General features: G+C 44.3%; 1 protein-coding gene across 2 annotated transcripts in view; it reads left to right on the top strand.

The window, feature by feature from the left end:
• The window catches only part of LOC122924813 (phospholipid-transporting ATPase ID-like), a 156405-nt gene that overhangs the window by 9202 nt on the left and 128027 nt on the right, over positions 1-19176 (top strand). Inside the window, exon 1 of one of the 2 annotated variants that reach the window (XM_044276262.1) lies at positions 8079-8196. The exons of the other annotated variant lie outside the window; for it this stretch is intronic. The gene's annotated coding sequence lies outside the window, so the exon portion shown is untranslated. Of the gene's footprint in view, positions 1-8078; positions 8197-19176 lie in introns of those variants that run through there. 2 annotated transcript variants of the gene reach the window in all.

The following is a 19176-nucleotide window of genomic DNA, read 5'->3' on the forward strand; positions in this document are numbered from 1 at the left end:
GCTTCCCAGGAAATTGTAGTTGTAAATTTACTATGATTTTATAGGAAGGAAACTTCTCAGCTATAAGTTGTCAGGTGAAATGTAATGAGTGATGCCATCTGAGGTTAAACCTCAATCAGCAGCTGGCTGTGAAATAATGAAATGTTGAGTGGTGTCTGAGTGTATTGCTATAGTGGTCTTATTGACATACCCCTGATGTGCCAACGTACGACATCATGGATAGAGGTTATAGGCCTGGTGTTGGGCAGGGTTAGGGCAACTTACCAAATCATTGCCTCAGGTGATGAAAAGTAAAGCCACAACCCACCATGACATACCTGTGGAGATATACGTCACTATCAACCCATTCAGTTGAGTGATCTCCATTCTCATGGTTGGTGGAGGTCCCAGAGATTGGTCCCTCACTGATCAGATACTTATCGCCAATTCTGTGGATAGGTGATACCTTGTTATGGTTGGACACCCCCTTTGAATTTATGATTAAGAGATTGTTGCTGCTCTTTTTGTATATTTTTGACTCACTCACTGATACACTGAAACAGTTCCCCTGCTTTGTGAGCAGATCTCGGTCAAGGGCGGATTTCAGCTTCTGAATGAAACCAAGAATGCTTGCAGAACTTTTCATCCTACAAACCAGAGACCCCCTTAAAGAGTCATTAAACCTAGAAATTAGAACAAAATTTTGAGAGAAGTCAATATTTCACCGGCTGATGTGGCGGGGCTTTGCCAAAAGTGCAAGGATAAGGCCTCGTTCACATTTCCATTTTTCACTGACGTGTGCTGTATGCATTTTCCACCGATGTACCCTTTGATTTTAATGTGCCGGTTCACATATCAGTATTTTATTTTACTGACGATGGTCAGTTAAAAAAATCACAGAGACGTGCACTACTGGTCCGTGATGCAGACCAAATACATCTTAACCCCTTCAGGACCCTGGGATTTTCCATTTTTGCGTTTTCGTTTTTCACTCCCTGCCTTCCCATAGTCCTAACTTTTTTATTTTTCCATTCACATAGCCTTATGAGGGCTTATTTTTTGCGGGAGAAGTTGTACTTTCTAATGGCACCATTTACGGTTTCATACCATGAAGTAGGGAGCGGTAAAAAAAATTCCAAATGGGGTAGAATTGGGAAATACTGCAATTCTGATAAAGGTTTTTATTTTTATACTTTTACACTGTACAGTATGCGGTAAAATTGACCTGTTATCTTCATTCTTCAGGTCAGTACGGTTCCAACGATACCACACTTGAATATTTTTTTTGGGTGTTTTAATACTGAAAAAAAAATTAAAACCTTTGAGGACATTTTTGTTTTTTATAACCATATTCTGATGCCTATGTGGGGGCTCATTTTTTGCAGGGCGTTCAGTTCTTTTCAGTGATACCAATTTTAAGTGTGTGTGCGATTTTTTAATCACTTTTTATAAAAAAATTATTGGGTAGTTGAAGTGACAAAAAATGGAAAGTTTTTATTTTTTTTCTCGCTACGCCATGTGCCTTAAGCCATTAATATTGTTATATTTTAATAGTATGGGCATTTTTGCACGTGGCGATGCCCATGATGTTTATTTATTTTTTTGTTAAGTATTTTTATTTTAAGGAAAGGGGGGTGATTTGAACTTTTATAAATTTTTTATTTTTTTTATATTTGTAAAAACTTTTTTTATGTCACCTTGGGTGACAATAACTGGCAATCATTCGATTGCCCATAGTATTCAGTGATGGCTAAATAGCCATCATTGAAGACTTCATTTGCACTATATCAATACAAGGCTGCCACCTAGTGGCCTGTATTGATATATACATCTAATTGACTAAAGTCGGCTTGGGGCTTCGCTCAATTAGATCGAGGTAACAGGTCCCCTGCAAATAAAAACACGGGCGCAACACGGATGGCATCCATGTCTAGTCAGTTTTTCACCGTCCATTGATAGGAGATGCTCCAATGCCTGAGCATTGTCTATGGAATACGGATGACACACGGAGGGCAAAAAACGGACACACAGACATCTTCATGCATGTACTGTAACACGGACTGATTTTTTTTCATGGCCGGCCGTCAAACGGACACGGAAATGTGAACAAGGCCTTAGCTTGTCTGATCCTCATTGCAGGCAGAAATGTCGGGGGAGGTTTCTGATACAGCAAACTCCCACCAAGTTAGTGACAAAACAGTTATTGACCGGTGCACCTGAGGGGTCAAATGACCAGGATCAGAGTTATCTGGTATTATAGCGCCATTACCAGCAGTGTATGCGCCTGATCCATACAGCCCTCGGGCACCTCAGGCGTACATTCATGTCATGGTTTGTGAAGGGGTCAATACACGTAGCAGGTTGTGCCAAACTTACCATGCTGTGTGCACCATTTTAAGAAATGTGGCGCACTATTCAGTGTTTTGGCTCACTCATCTGATGACCCTGTATCGCTGAGCAGAAGCACAACTCTCCCCCCACCCAGCAACACAAGTGTGTAAGGAAGACGCCGCTTATAACCTCGTCTTCTCCTTCTCTGGGTTTACATAAGGACCTGCGGCTGAAGAAGAACTTTCCGGTGTTCCTCAGGTCCAGCCGCGTCATAGGCTCATAGGGGTATATTTATCATAACTGGTGTAATGAAAACTAGCTTTGTTGCCGATAGCAACCAATCAGATTCAACCTTTCATTTTTCAGAGCTCCTTTAGAAAATGAAAGGTGGAATCTGATTGGTTGCTATGGGCAACTAAGCCAGTTTTCCTTTACCAGTTTTTATAAATCTCGCACTTTGTGTTTCCATTGAACATTTTCAAGATGTCTGCGAACAAAGACATTTAACTCTATATGTACTGCTGAAAACCCATCTTTGTATAAGAGCTCATGCACACGATTGTATGTATTTTGCGGTCCGCAAAAAACAGATCTGCAAAAAATACAGATGACATCCGTGTGATATTCCATATTTTCCGGAACGGAACAGCTGGCCCTTCATAGAACAGTACTATCCTTGTCTGTAATGCGGACAATAATAGGACATGTTCTATTTGTTTGCGGAACGGAAATACGGACGTAAGGAAACGGAATGTAAACGGAGTAACTTCTTTTTTTTTTTGCGGACCCATTGAAGTGAATGCAGGCTGCAGTAAATACTCAGGTTCTTATCCTGGATCAATCATTATTACTCAGGGTTTCAATTAGGCCTCTTGCACACGATTGTATGTATTTTGAGGTCTGCAAAAACCGAATCCGCAAAAAATACAGAGGACATCCATGTGCATTCCGTATTTTGCTGAACGGAATAGTTGGGCCTTCATAGAAGGCTTCTTGCACACAAACGTTTTTTTCCCTTTTCCGTTCCGTTTTTGCATGTTCTGTTTGCGGTTCGTATGCGGAACCATTCACTTTAATGGGTCTGCAAAAACAACGGAAGGTACTCATTCCGTTTCTATATTTCCGTTCTGTTCAAAGATAGAACATGTCCTATTATTGCCCGCAAACCGCGTTCCGTGGCTCTATTTAAGTCAATGGGTCTGCAAAAAAAAACTGAATGCATACGAAATGCATTGAAAAAGTCGCAAGACATGGCGATTGCGGTGTTTTTTTGTGACATTTGGACAAATTTTGTGACATTTGATATGTAGTGGGGCGTCAGTGATATAGGAGATATGTACAGTCAGGTCCTTAAATATTGGGACACCGACACAATTCTAACATTTTTGGCGCTATACACCACCACAATGGATTTGAAATGAAACAAACAAGATGTGCTTTACCTGCAGACTGTCAGCTTAATTTGAGGGTATTTACATCCAAATCAGGTGAACGGTGTAGGAATTACAACAGTTTGCATATGTGCCTCCCACTTGTTAAGGGACCAAAAGTAATGGGACAATTGGCTTCTCCGCTGTTCCATGGCCGGGTGTGTGTTATTCCCTCATTATCCCAATTACAATGAGCAGATAAAAGGTCCAGGGTTCAAGTGTGCTATTTGCATTTGGAATCTGTTGCTGTCAACTCTCAAGATGAGATCCAAAAAGCTGTCACTATCAGTGAAGCAAGCCATCATTAGGCTGAAAAAACAAAACAAACCCATCAGAGAGATAACAAAAACATTAGGCGCGGCCAAAACAAGATGTAAACCATTGGTGAGCCTCAAAAACAGGAAGGCCAGATTAGAGTTTGCCAAACGACATCTAAAAAAGCCTTCACAGTTCTGGAACAACATCCTATGGACAGATGAGACCAAGATCAACTTGTACCAGAGTGATGGAAAGAGAAGAGTATGGAGAAGGAAAGGAACTGCTCATGATACTAAGCATACCATCTCATCAGTGAAGCATGGTGGTGGTAGTGTCATGGCGTGGGCATGTATGGCTGCCAATGGAACTGGTTCTCTTGTATTTATTGATGATGTGACTGCTGACAAAAGCAGCAGGATGAATTCTGAAGTGTATCGGGCAATATTATCTGCTCATATTCAGCCAAATGCTTCAGAACTCATTGGACGGCGCTTCACAGTGCAGATGGACAATGACCCAAAGCATACTGCAAAAGCAACCAAAGAGTTTTTTAAGGGAAAGAAGTGGAATGTTATGCAATGGCCAAGTCAATCACCTGACCTGAATCCGATTGAGCATTTCACTTGCTGAAGACAAAACTGAAGGGAAAATGCCCCAAGAACAAGCAGGAACTGAAGACAGTTGCAGTAGAGGCTTGGAAGAGCATCACCAAGGATGAAACCCAGCGTCTGGTGATGTCTATGCGTTCCAGACTTCAGGCTGTAATTGACTGCAAAGGATTTGCAACCAAGTATTAAAAAGTGAAAATTTGATTTATGATTATTATGTCCCATTACTTTTGGTCCCTTAACAAGTGGGAGGCACATATGCAAACTGTTGTAATTCCTGCACCGTTCACCTGATTAAAAAAGTTTTTACAAATATAAAAAAAAATAATAATAAAAGTTCAAATCACCCCCCTTTACTTAAAATAAAAATACTTAACAAAAAAAAAAACATCATGGGCCACGTGCAAAAATGCCCATACTATTAAAATATAACAATATTAATATCTCAAATTAAAGCCTACAGTCTGCAGTTAAATCACATCTTGTTTGTTTCATTTCAAATCCATTGTGGTGGTGTATAGAGCCAAAAATGTTAGAATTGTGTCGTTGTCCCAATATTTATGGACCTCACTGTAGTGGGGCGTCAGTGATATAGGAGACATGTAGTGGGGTGTCAGTGATATGGGAGACATGTAGTGGGGCGTCAGTGATATAGGAGATATGTAGTGGGGTGTCAGTGATATAGGAGATATGAAGTGGGGCGTCAGTGATATAGGAGACATGTAGTGGGGCATTAGTGATATGGGAGACATGTAGTGGGGCGTCAGTGATATAGGAGATATGAAGTGGGGCGTCAGTGATATAGGAGACATGTAGTGGGGCATTAGTGATATGGGAGACATGTCGTGGGGTGTCAGTGATATCGGAGACATGTAGTGGGGCGTCAGTGATATAGGAGATATGTAGAGGGGCGTCAGTGATATAGGAGATATGTAGTGGGGCGTCAGTGATATAGGAGATATGTAGAGGGGCGTCAGTGATATAGGAGATATGTAGTGGGGCGTCAGTGATATAGGAGATATGTAGTGGGGTGTCAGTGATATCGGAGACATGTAGTGGGGCGTCAGTGATATAGGAGATATGTAGTGGGGTGTCAGTGATATAGGAGACATGTAGTGGGGCGTCAGTGATATAGGAGACATGTAGTGAGGTGTCAGTGATATAGGAGATATGTAGTGGGGCGTCAGTGATATAGGAGAAATGTAGTGGGGCGTCAGTGATATAGGAGACATGTAGTGGGGCGTCAGTGATATAGGAGATATGTAGTGGGGTGTCAGTGATATAGGAGATATGTAGTGGGGTGTCAGTGATATAGGAGACATGTAGTGGGGCGTCAGTGATATAGGAGACATGTAGTGGGGTGTCAGTGATATAGGAGACATGTAGTGGGGCGTCAGTGATATAGGAGACATGTAGTGGGGTGTCAGTGATATAGGAGACATGTAGTGGGGCGTCAGTGATATAGGAGATATGTAGTGGGGCGTCAGTGATATAGGAGATATGAAGTGGGGCATTAATGATATGGGAGACATGTAGTGGGGCGTCAGTGATATAGGAGATATGTAGTGGGGCGTCAGTGATATAGGAGATATGTAGTGGGGCGTCAGTGATATAGGAGATATGTAGTGGGGCGTCAGTGATATGGGAGATATGTAGTGGGGCGTCAGTGATATAGGAGACATGTAGTGGGGCGTCAGTGATATAGGAGACATGTAGTGGGGCGTCAGTGATATAGGAGACATGTAGTGGGGCGTCAGTGATATAGGAGATATGTAGTGGGGTGTCAGTGGTATAGGAGATATGTAGTGGGGTGTCAGTGATATAAGAGACATGTAGTAGGGTGTCAGTGATATAGGAGACATGTAGTGGGGTGTCAGTGATATAGGAGATAGTAGATATGTAGTGGGGCGTCAGTGATATAGGAGACATATAGTGGGGTGTCAGTGATAGAGGAGACATGTAGTGGGGCGTCAGTGATATAGGAGATATGTAGTGGGGTGTCAGTGATATAGGAGATATGTAGTGGGGCGTCAGTGATATAGGAGACATGTAATGAGGTGTCAGTGATATAGGAGATATATAGTGGGGCGTCAGTGATATAGGAGACATGTAGTGGGGTGTCAGTGACATAGGAGACATGTAGTAGGGTGTCAGTGATATAGGAGACATGTAGTGGGGTGTCAGTGATATAGGAGACATGTAGTAGGGTGTCAGTGATATAGGAGACATGTAGTGGGGTGTCAGTGATATAGGAGACATGTAGTGGGGCGTCAGTGATATAGGAGACATGTAGTGGGGTGTCAGTGATATAGGAGACATGTAGTGGGGCGTCAGTGATATAGGAGACATGTAGTGGGGTGTCAGTGATATAGGAGATATGTAGTGGGGCGTCAGTGATATAGGAGACATGTAGTGGGGTGTCAGTGTAACATTGTCAGGGGTGTAATTTTTGGGGTGCTAGAGATATATGAGGTCTTGTGGTGCTCCTGAGGTAGAATGTGCACATTCTGTTATAAGCAATACACAGGGCTTCAATGTGGCGCTGGGGACTGGGTTGCCAGGTTGTGTCTTTTGGGCATGCTGGGGCACACCCTGCTGTGAGCAGTATTTCTGGGGCTGCTCTCAGTGGGCAGGAGGGGTGCATAGTGAGAGGATGCCAGTAATGCAGGACCTGTGTGTGGTGTGTGTTACACAGAGGATTTACAGTGTTCCCGAGTTGTCAGGACTATGCAGAGTTAGAGGGTGTCAGTGATATAGGAGACATGTAGTAGGGTGTCAGTGATATAGGAGATATGTAGTAGGGTGTCAGTGATATAGGAGATATGTAGTGGGGTGTCAGTGATATAGGAGATATGTAGTGGGGTGTCAGTGATATAGGAGATATGTAGTGGGGTGTCAGTGATATAGGAGATATGTAGTGGGGTGTCAGTGATATAGGAGATATGTAGTGGGGTGTCAGTGATATAGGAGACATGTAGTGGGGTGTCAGTGATATAGGAGACATGTAGTGGGGTGTCAGTGTAACATTGTCAGGGGTGTAATTTTGGGGTGCTAGAGATATATGAGGTCTTGTGGTGCTCCTGAGGTAGAATGTGCACATTCTGTTATTAGCAATACACAGGGCTTCAATGTGGTGCTGGGGTTGCCAGGTTGTGTCTTTTGGGCATGCTGGGGCACACCCTGCTGTGTGCAGTATTTCTGGGGCTGCACTCAGTGGGCAGGAGGGGGGCATAGTGAGAGGGTGCCAGTAATGCAGGACCTGTGTGTGGTGTGTGTTACACAGAGGATTTACAGTGTTCCCGAGTTGTCAGGACTATGCAGAGTTAGAGGGTGTCAGGAAGTGTGTGTCCTTAGGTGGGTGCGTTTGAGGGGTGTCAGGCAGAGGTGTGGGGGCAGGCTTCTTGCTGGGGCTGCTCCCTCAGTGGGAAGGACTGTGTGCAGTGGTGTAACTTCCTCAGCCTGTTTACTGAGAGTGCAGCTCAGCCCTTCACACATCAGCCTGTATCTGCAGGAAGCAGCTCAGCCCGGACTGTCTCCAGCCCTCACTGAGGAGGACCATGGGGTGCCCGGAGACAGCCTGAAGCCCCCAGGTAAGGAGCCTCCCCTGTGGGAGCTCTGCATTTCAGGGGCTCAGTCCCATTCCTGGTGGGGGTGATAATACACGTGTTGCTGTGTACAGCATGGCACAGTGTTCATACATTGTCCTGCTGTGAGGTATGCTTCATGGTATCATCTGTGGTTGTGTGAGGAGGACACCAAGTAGCTGAGCTCAGTTTGTACTAATTCTTTGCCCTAAAAGTTGCATCTTCAGACTTACAGGCTGTTGCTTCATACGTGTGTCACACGTGTAGAAATGTGTCCCTGAGATGAGTATTTAGGGACGGCGTTGGTTTATATGTGAAATACGCCCATAGGCACCTACCTCATCCGTATGAAGGACAGTAAAGGTAGGTTGCCTGAGACATGTGAGCCCGTCTTGTGCCCTGGTATAGGGAAAGGACTGCACCAGTTTTGTTGTGTTTTTTTCCAAGACATTAAAATTTTTATTTTGTTCCAATTTTACATGTGAAACATGAACGCAGCTTACCAAAAATCACTTCTAGGAAAATGTCCTTTACAAAACCGCATGGATTTGGATACAGTTTTGTGGCCAATCCATTACATTCTGCAGGGACCTTTAAACTCACCTTTAAACTGATTGGTGGGTACAGTGCAAAAGTGTCCTCCTGCCTCCTGAATATTGTTCATTATCTTTTATCTTACACTTAAAGGGGTTGTCTGGGTTCAGAGCTGAATCTGACATGAGCATCGGAGCAGTTTCAAGAGTTCTGGTGACGAACCGGGCTCTCCATGGGGCTACCAGGAAGCCCGGTACTGATGACCGGGCTTTAGCGCTGCCCTAGCCAGTAAAACGGCTACGGCAGCGCTAAAACACGCCCATCAGAGCCAGTGATGTCACTGAACACACTGCCGGGCGGAAGCCTCCACCCTGGCAGTGTGTTATTGTAAACAAAAGAGCCCTTGCCCTGCATGATTTAGCGCAGCGCAAAGGGGAGCATCGGAGCATGAACTGCTCCGATACTCAAGTCAGGGGGGATGCCTGGGTGAAAATGGAGGTATGTCCGGGTTCAACTTTGAACCCAGACAACCCCTTTAAAGGCCATCTGTCAGCAGAGTTGTACCTATGAAGTTTTAATACAGGATATGCAGATGAGCATCTAGGAGCAAAGGGGGCGTTACCATTGCTCCTAGAGGCTTAGCTTTCTCTGCAACTGCTGCGTCCTCTGCACTTTGATTGACAGGGCCAAATGTGATCACGTTTACACTGCCTGGCCTTCTCAATTAATGGGGAAAGGACGTGGCCGTTGCAGAGAGACCAGAGCCTCTAGGTCAGGGGTCAGCAAACTTCAGCACTCCAGCTGTTGTGAAACTACAATTCACAGCCACGTCGTGGCCTGCTAGTGGCTGCCACCACCCATCCCACGTTGCCGGATGTTTTGAATTGCGCAACAGGGAGATGCAGCGGCGGCCATGCGGGGTGCAGGAGCTACGCGGGTGCCAGAGAGCGTGGTAAGTATAATCCATATGAGGGCACCGGCATTGGGGGGCTTGTTACACGTTGGATAACCCCTTTAACCGTGATTTCCAAGTAAGAAAAGGTCCATCATATCGGACTGCGCAGTGTGGACTCTTTCAGAGGTCATTATAGAAGAGATCCCATTGATGTCTTATGGAGATTATGGGATTATGGCGATCTGTACTGTATATAACATATAAGATTTACCACATTAAACAGACTCCACTTCATGTTCAGTTCAGCCTTCTTTACATTTTTCTGCCCCTAAAAGAAGCTGATGACTTATCCCTGGTTATAGCAGATGTCCTGGAAGGTGGCTGCTTCATATTTTACCAACACTGCTAGATGATGCCGAAATAGTATCTTCAGACCGATGGTGGAAATGACAACCGCTGTATCTTCAGGCCTCTTGCACACGACCGTATGTATTTTGCAGGCCCAAAAACGGATCTGCACAAAATACGGATTACAGGCAGACGTCTATGTGAAGTGAAGTTTTTCTGCTGTGGTTTTATCTCTGGTGACGTCAATCTTCACTTGACTGTGAATGAAATTCTATATTCCCATTTGACTTTGTCTCCTGTACAGAATACAGACTGCTGCAGCTGTGCCTGTATTCTGCTGGCAGCCACATATAGGGACATGGGAAAATGATCAGCCCTGTTTTATTATCAGATCACTCCTGCTCATACTGTAAGTCCCAATGAGTCTGATAATAGATGTATAATAGGGAATTGCTTTCTAGGCAGTTGTGCAATATAGATGTTATAGACCTTGTGGTTACTTTGTAGCACTGTGTGTCCTGCAGTATATACACATTTCTTATATTCCGCCCTCCGTCCTGTGCTGTGGTGTTAGGTCAGCCCCAGTGACACACGTGGTGTCTTGTGAATGAGTCATTGCACGACATGTCAGTGCAGGATCACTTTGGAGAGTTGAATTCTTGACTTGTGTCCACACCCAATGTCTCGTTTCACTTTTTCATGCCTCTTTGTCCAAGATTTGAATAGTTATTAGTAATGATCACTGCAATTTACCCCATAGGGTCTTTTTATCTGAAGTAAGATTCTCCAAAAATACAAGACCCTCTCATATCACAGCATGGATTTAGTAAGTAGATTTTCCATTCAGGAGTCAGGGACAGCTGAGTGACAATCTCCACCAAAGCCATCATGTTACCCATATTCGTAGCTACTCAGCTTTCCAAGAAATGTATTCTTATCGGTCTAAATACAATTTACCCCTAAGGGTCTTTTTATCTGAAGTAAGATTGTCCAACAATACAAGACCCTCTCATATCACAGCATGGATTTAGTACGTAGATTTTCCATGGTGTCCCAATCGACAACTAACAAACCCTTTATACTAATTCCTATAATAATGACAGACAACCAACTGTGGATAAATAAGGCCGCGGTCTTTATTAAAATCTGGGGGTTAACCAATAAATATTACCACAATAAATTAATCATACTGAGTTTTAAATTAAATAAATAAATAACAATCCCTTAAGTTAATATCCGTCCACCCAAAAGGCTGGGCGACTAACCCCCCCCCCCATATTCCAAAGGCCGCGACACAAAATTGGGAGGGCGGGCGGGGGATGCTTCCTTCTTGCTTGCAGCTTCTAACAGCCCGGACCAGGTGAGTGACCGACCTTAAATACGATTCCCTTCCCGCCACAGCACCTCCTGGCCAATCCTTGCTTCAGGCTAAAAATAGCCTAAGCCCAGCAACCGGACAGCAACCCTTCTCGGCCAATCACCTGCCGTCCAGTTGCCAGCTTACCTGAGGAGAAAAAACAAGGAGAGAAAAGAGAAGGGGGGGGGGGGGGGGGAGAAAAACATGGCCATAATCCTAAAACGTGTCTCAGTGACACCATGAGGGGCAAGCGCCAATTTCCGCCTTGCCCCTATCATTCAGGAGTCAGGGACAGCTGCCAATCTCCATGAAAGCCATCAGGTTACCCATATTGGTAGCTACTCAACTTTCCAAGAAATGCATTCTTATCTGTCTAAATACTTGGGTAGAGAACATTCATTACTGATGGCCTGACCCCACCATGACCGCGAGGATAGCACAGGAAGTGACAGATACATCTAGCTGGCTGCTGATTGGCTGCTCACATTTAACTTCCTGGTAGAGTATTAGAGAACATCCCAGGAGCCTGGAGGAGATCACTTGTATTATAGGCATACTTGCTTGAGGGAATGCACTAGGGTTGGGCCTAACGTATCCTCATGGACACAGCACTGTAAAATAGAATGGAAGTACCACTGCGTAGGTATTATATGGCCCTAGGGTAGTCAAGTTATAACTAGGGTTAGTTTTGAGTGGTTGGTAGAGATGAAAAAATTTCTTGAAATTAGTTTTGGCTCAGATCGATTCGGTCATCAGATTTGTTTTGGGCTGAATAAATTTGACCCAAATTGAAAGTGCCCCAATTTCCCTGAAAATCTGTGTATAACACTCGGACTGTATCCAACCCCTTTTAAGATGTTTAATGCTAAGGCAGCATTAATAATGTCAGAGTGACAGCAACATATATGGCTAGGGGTGAACAAATGGTAGCCGGTGGTAGCAAAAGCCTTTTGTACTTTTTAAAATCATAAATGGTCCAAACATTATTCCTTTTAGGGGAGTAGAAACGGGTTTGGTGTTAATTGAAGAAAATTTATATCATCCTGGAAAGTCAAAAAGCAGTAACATTTTACAAAAACCATCTAAGAATTATCCCTTTTTTGGGAGTAGTTTCAGATTTTTTATACTGTGCAGGGTCAGGTTTCCAGCAGCAGCAGTATAGTATGGAACATAATGAATAAGGCCTCATGCACACAGCCATATCCGTTTTTGAAGTCAGCAAAACATGTATACCAGCCGTGGGCATCCAATATTTTCCCTTCCGCAGGTCCCGCAGTATGTTTCAAATGCTTATTCTTGCCTGCAAAATGGACAAGTATAGGACATGTTCTATTTTCTTTGCAGGGCTGTGGAATGGACGTTTGGATGCGGATAGCACACTATGTGCTGTCCACATCTTTTTCGGCCCCATTGAAATGAATGGGTCCGCAAAGATGCGTATTGCGGACCGAAACTACAGTCATGTGCATGAAGCCTAAGGTAGGAGATATGTAGCTTTGTAGGGGTAGTAGTAGTATCTGGAGCAGCAGCACAGTATGGAACATGATGGACAAAGCAAGAGATGTATGGCTGTGTAGGGTTAGTGGGCTGATACACTTTAATAAAAAAAAAGTGGAGTACTGTAGCAGTGTAGCACTCACTGCAAATGGCTAGCAACCTCCCGTCAATGACACACTCACTACACTGACCCTGTCCTGTCCCTGGGTAAAACCTCTCTCTGTCAGTTAAAGGGGTTATTCCAGAGTATAAACTGCCCCCCTATACGCCCCCACCCTCCCACTGAATATACTTACCTGGCTCCCCGCTTCTTGCGCTGCTCTTGGTCCCCGGACAACCGCTGCTGCTTTTCTCCGCGCGCGGATGAAAAAATCCGGTGTCGGGGGGTGCAGCCAATGGCAGATGGGGACAAGCCTCCCTAGCATTGCGGGTGTCGGGGGCACGGTGTATGGGGGGCAGTTTATACTCTCGGATAACCCCTTTAAGGCTAGTCCTTTTTATTTCTCATTCCTTTTGGATCCACTTCTGGCTTTGACTCCAAAAACCGCATCAAAAACTGCAGTGGCGTTTGTCCGAATCACTGATAATTGGCTATCAGGGGTGGACTGGGAATTTAAAGTGGCTCTGAAAGCTAACTAAAAGTGGCCCGATGTAAGTGGGTCCAAATTGACAGAAGGCAGGGCCAACACAAGTAGGCGGGGCAACACAAGTAGGCGGGGCCAGCACGACCATAGTACAACCCCTGCAGAACCACATATCACAGTTCATCACAAACTAATGCCCCAACAGCGCAAAATACCTCCCCAGAAGCTGCCCCTCTGTGGTCAGGAGGGCATCTGTGGCCGCCAACCAGGTACATAAGTAGTTGACGCTCCCAGCATTAATTAACTTTGGGAGCGTCAGCTCATGACTTACCCGAGGAGGACTCAGGTGGGACCCTGGGCATTGGCCCAGTGCTCATGGCCCGAGCAAGCAAGTTATTTCCTGAAAAAGTGGGGATAAGTGGCCCAGTTAGCTTTAGGAGCGGGGTCCCCTGGAGACTTAGAGCTGGGGCAGACAGATTTTGGTTATAGCTCCAAAGAAAACAAAGTTCATTTATCCAAAAAGTTTCCTTTACGTAAGAGGAGTTCTAGATACAGATAATGTTTTTTTTCTAGACGTCGCGATGCGTGCTGGGAAATGGTACTGATATGGCTGACATGTCTGTGGATGAGCTGCGGACAGCTGCTATCTGTATGGGAGACACAATCAGAGCCTCACGTAATATACGGTATATATATAGCATATCTTCCCGGCTTTTCATAGTGAAATAGAAATCATAGTTTTTTTTGAGCAACTGCTTAAATAAAAACTGCCTAATAAAATAGAATTACGGTAACCAGTCCCATGAGCCCTGGGATTCAGGTTGGGGTGGATTCAGTACGTACAGTATTTGAGTAGTCGGAGGAATCCAACCCAGACAAATGGAGAACATACAAAAGTCCTTGCAGATGTTTCCTCTACTCAGATCTGAACTCAGGACCCCAGTGATCTGTCTGCACACATATGGTACGTTTTCTTATGAGGAAATGTCCTTTAAGCAATTTCACAATCCACTCCGCACGGTCTCCTTTATTGTGCGGTGGCTCGGTAGCTTCCATTGTATATTAGGCTGAACCTGCCAACTCCTCACAGATGTGCCAGCCTGCTCCCTGCCCACGACATGTCACCATTCCTGGGTGTACAGTAAGACGGCAGTCAATCCAGGGCGTAGTTCTCATATTGTCTCATGCTCAGAGACGGAAAGTGCCAAGAGTTTAGTGAAAGCAGACAGATGTTTTCCAGTAAAAACCAGGGAAACAGACACAAAAAGAGACAAAGTAAAAATAGCAGAAGAGTCAGCGAGAGAAGAATTGCGAGCTCGGCTCTGGGGGATGGCGCCGCCGCAGGGAAAGCAAACAATTACAGGGGGGCATTGATACCAGCGGGTGTACTTATAGTGCCTGCGGCCACCCAAGACTGTTCTCATATAGAGTGAAGTGGTGCATGCTGGGAATGTAAGGTGTGACATTGTCATTAGTGTATGTGTGCATGTCTATTACAGTCGGTAGAGGGAAGTAAGCACTGAGACCTGTCATCTTGGGCCTGCGCCGTCTCCCGGTCTCGGCGCTTGCACAGTGAATCTTCTGCTGCTCTCCAAGCAGAGCTGAGACCAGGAGACACAGCAAAGGCACGCGACAACGGGTCTCAGAGCTTGCTAAGTGGGAAACTGCGCTGCTTGGAGAGCAGCAAAAGATGGGACACATGCGCAGGCATAAGAAGACTGAGGTAGACAAGAAGTCTAGACCTGTCAATCCAGGAGAAGGGGAAAGGGACTAAAGCTCAAAGGATGTAACCATCTGGTGATCCAAGAGCTCTTATCAAACTGATAAAAATCCATGGATTACTTAAAGGGGTTGTCTGAGTTAATAAAAAATATATATAGCACTGTAAATCTTATGGGCAGCAATATATATATATATATATATATATATATATATCTGAGCTAATCAAGTTTTAGGCAAACAAAATTCTATTTCCCCATTTCCCTGGTTCTCTTCTGGCCCTTTGTTTACCCGCAATAACAACAATCTCTGCCCCTGCTCTGCAAAGGGAGTGAATAAGTCTGCCCTGGGTGACATGTCTGACTGCTGGGAGACTCAGCAGCATGTTGTATGTGTAGGACTACAAGTCCCAGCTGTACAATGACACTGCTGATGCACGCAGGATCTTCTCTCTACCTGTTCTTGTGCAATGCTCTGCAGAACTCCTTTGTCAGCTTCTGAGCCGCGCATTCGCCTCCTCACTGCTTGCAGCTACTCAGTAAAGCCTTCAGCCCTGAGTCTGTGCTCCTGAAGGGCACAATCTTTCCTGAAGTATCCAGTGGGAGGGAGACACAGGGCAGACAGCAGCAGCTCAGCCAGTGCAGAGGGCGTGGCCAGCACTGTGACGTCTTGTGTACAGACTCATATCTGCTCTCTCAGGCTTGTGCATGAAACATAATCAGAGCAGGGAGAGAAGCTGACATCACAGGTCATGTGACCTTCAGTGAGATCTGAGAAAGAAGCAACTACAGATGCAGTAAGTGCATGGTAAAGCTGTTACATATTTGATTAGTTAGAAACATACAAAGAACAAAAAAATAACTCAGACAACCCCTTTAAATGAGTGTTTATGAGTTCAGGAGATCAGAGATAAGGCTACACATGAGCTGTCAGATGATGGGAGTAAACAGAAAGTTATTTAACCCCTGTAGCTCCAAAAACTGCTGAAAATGTTTAATAAAAAACAGATTGCAAAAAAAATGATTTTAGCCTAAAATGAGTAGAACGCAATAATAATAAAAAAATAGCCCCCGAAGGTGTTCATAGACTGTTGTCTGTTTTTCGGTTTTAGCATGCTACAGTTAAAGAGGACCTGTCACCTCTCCTGACATGCCTGTTTTAGTAGCTACGTGTATTCTGCATGTAATAACACTTCTGGAGCATCTATTATTATGGCTCTATGTTGTGCCTTTCCTTTATTATTTCTACTAGAAGTTATGAATGAATTGCTAGCAGTCTGCAGTAAGGGTACAGAGGGGTGGTAACCAGTTGGGGTGTGTCCCTGAACACTCTGACAATGGCAGCACTGATTGGATAGAGTGAGTCTGTGCAGGTACCCACCCCCCGACTGGTTACCTCCCCTCTGTACCCTTACTGCAGACTGCTAGCAATTTATTTATAACTTCTAGCAGGAGTAATAAAGGTATGGCACAACATAGAGCCATAATAATAGATGCTCCAGAATTGTTATTACATGGGCGATGCATGAAGCTATTAAAGGCATGTCAGGAGAGGTGACAGGTCCTCTTTAACATCCTATTGATTGAAATGCGTAAGTGACTGTATGGTGAATTGAGGTCTTGTTTATTATTGCTACAAGAAAAGCATTGAAGATTTTACACAACCATGTGGCAGATTTCTGTTACTGCCCTATGAGGGAGGTGGGAGAAAAAACTTCAGTCGAATGACTGCTCTGCTGACATGTCAAGTACTGTCCAAGGCTGGCTTAAGGGGTTGTGTCACTTCAGTAAGTTGCATTTATCATGTAGAGAAAGTTAATACAAGGCACTTACTAATGTATTGTGATTGTCCATATTGTCTCCTTTGCTGGCTGGATTCATTTTAACATCACATTATACACTGCTTGTTTCCATGGTTGCAGACCACCCTGGAATCCATCAGTGGTGGTCGCGCTTCCACACTACAGGAAAAAGTGTCAGCCTCTCTGGTGGCCGGGACAGTGGTGGTGTACATAGGCTAGTGCTTTTTCCTATCTTGTGCAAGCACGACCACCACTGATGGATTGCAGGGTGGTCTGTAACCATGGAAACGAGCAGTGTATAATGTTATAGAAAAATGATGCCAGCCAGCAGAGGAAGAAATATGGATACTAACAATACATTAGTAAGCGCCTTGTGTTAACTTTTTCTACATGATAAATGCCACTTACTGAAGTGAGACAACCAGGTAAGTGGCTCTCACCTCTCCTGATATTTCTATTTTAGTAAATAGTTATATTCCCAATGTAATTGGAGCATCTTTTCTGCTGTAGCTCTATTATTCCTACTAGAAGTTTGTAAATGAGTTATAACTGGGTGTTATAATATGAAAATAGAGGAATGGCATCACAGAATTATAAGAATAGTTACTAAATCAGACAAGTCAGGAGAGGTGCAGGTCCTCTTTAAAGGGGTTCTCCACATCAGCCAATCCCAAATGTGGCAGATCACAATGTGTACCCTTATTGGCACTCCTAGCAATCTGTGGGGAAACCTGGCAGTAATTCAATTTTCCTGTAGCGCCACCACAGGGAAGATAAAGCATTACATTCCAATAGGTAATGCGGGTACGGGACAGGTCCAGAGTAAGGCCTCTTGCCCACGACCGTATGGCTTTTTCAGTATTTTGCGGTCCGCAAAAAATACGGATGAGGTCCGTGTGCATTCTGTTTTTTGTGAAACGGCTGGCCCCTGATAGAACAGTCCTATCCTTGTCCGTTATGCAGACAATAATAGGACATGTTTTATCTTTAAACGGAACTGAAATACGGAAACTGGAAAAAAACGCTTGTGTGCATGAGGCCTAAGAGAAATGTTTTGTAACAGGTCCCTGCCCTGGCTAAGAGAGGAGGATCCTGAACAGAGGAACTCTCAAATAGGGTGTATAAATATTGGGTATTCAAACTGGAAAAGCCCTTACAGCCTTGTTCAGAGCATGGACAAGCATGCCTCACATGCCACAGTGTCACGTCACCGGACCACTATCAAGTATCGCTTTGATCTCCACACCTGACCACATCTGTTGTCCATAAGTATGAGCTCCTGCAGGGCTGGAGCTGGGGGTGGGGAAATATTTTCGGAAAAGCCTCTGCATCCTTCCCCCCCACACTCAGTCACCTCTGCTTATCTTTGACATGATACATTTAGGTGGCATTCCCCTTTAAATACATCCAGGAAATATGTTTGTCAACTTGAAGAGGATAACGGGTGAAGCAGTTACCCCGATGTAGTCTATGGTCTGGAGGAAACAATTTGTGAATTTGGTGGAACTGTACTAAATGAGAACGGAACGCATTTTGGAGCGCTCCGTTCTGTTCAGTTACGTTTTGTCCCAATTAACAATGAATGGGGACAAAACTGAAGCGTTTTTTATCCTCTATTGAGACCCTATGACGGATCTCAATACCGGAAAATATTAACGCTAGTGGGAAAGTAGCCTTAGTTCCTGATCCATGTAAAGTTATAGACATCAATTAGGAATAAGTCGCCATTTTGGAGGGTTATATTCTAATATTTTGTAGCAAGGCTGCTTGATTGACTCCAACGTGGCGAGTTTTCCATGGTTGTCTGTCCCTGAAAATAAGCTGACTTCTGGGCGCTCTGTTGGCTATATGGTTCAATAAATTATAGTGATAATATTTTCATGACCATAGTGTGGTAATATTAGTTGTGCACTCTATGGTGGCATTATTTGTGTCCTGTAAGAAGTCTTTATTTGGGCTGTTTTCGGACATATTATTTGGGCGCTGCATGGTAGTATTATTGGACACTCTCTATGGCAGTATTATTTTACCTGCTGTATGAAGGTATTATTGTGACACTATATGCTGTTATTATAGGGCGCTGTATGGTGGTATTAGGGTACTTTCACACTAGCGTTTTTCTTTTCCGGTGTTGAGTTCCATCCTAGGGGCTCAAATCCGGAAAAAAATGATCAGTTTTATCCTAATGCATTCTAAATGGAGAGCATTCCGTTCAGGATGCATCAGTTCAGTCCCTCTTACGTTTTTTGGC

The sequence above is a fragment of the Bufo gargarizans genome, chromosome 1, assembly GCF_014858855.1.
Source record: "Bufo gargarizans isolate SCDJY-AF-19 chromosome 1, ASM1485885v1, whole genome shotgun sequence".
Taxonomy (NCBI): Eukaryota; Metazoa; Chordata; class Amphibia; order Anura; family Bufonidae; genus Bufo; species Bufo gargarizans.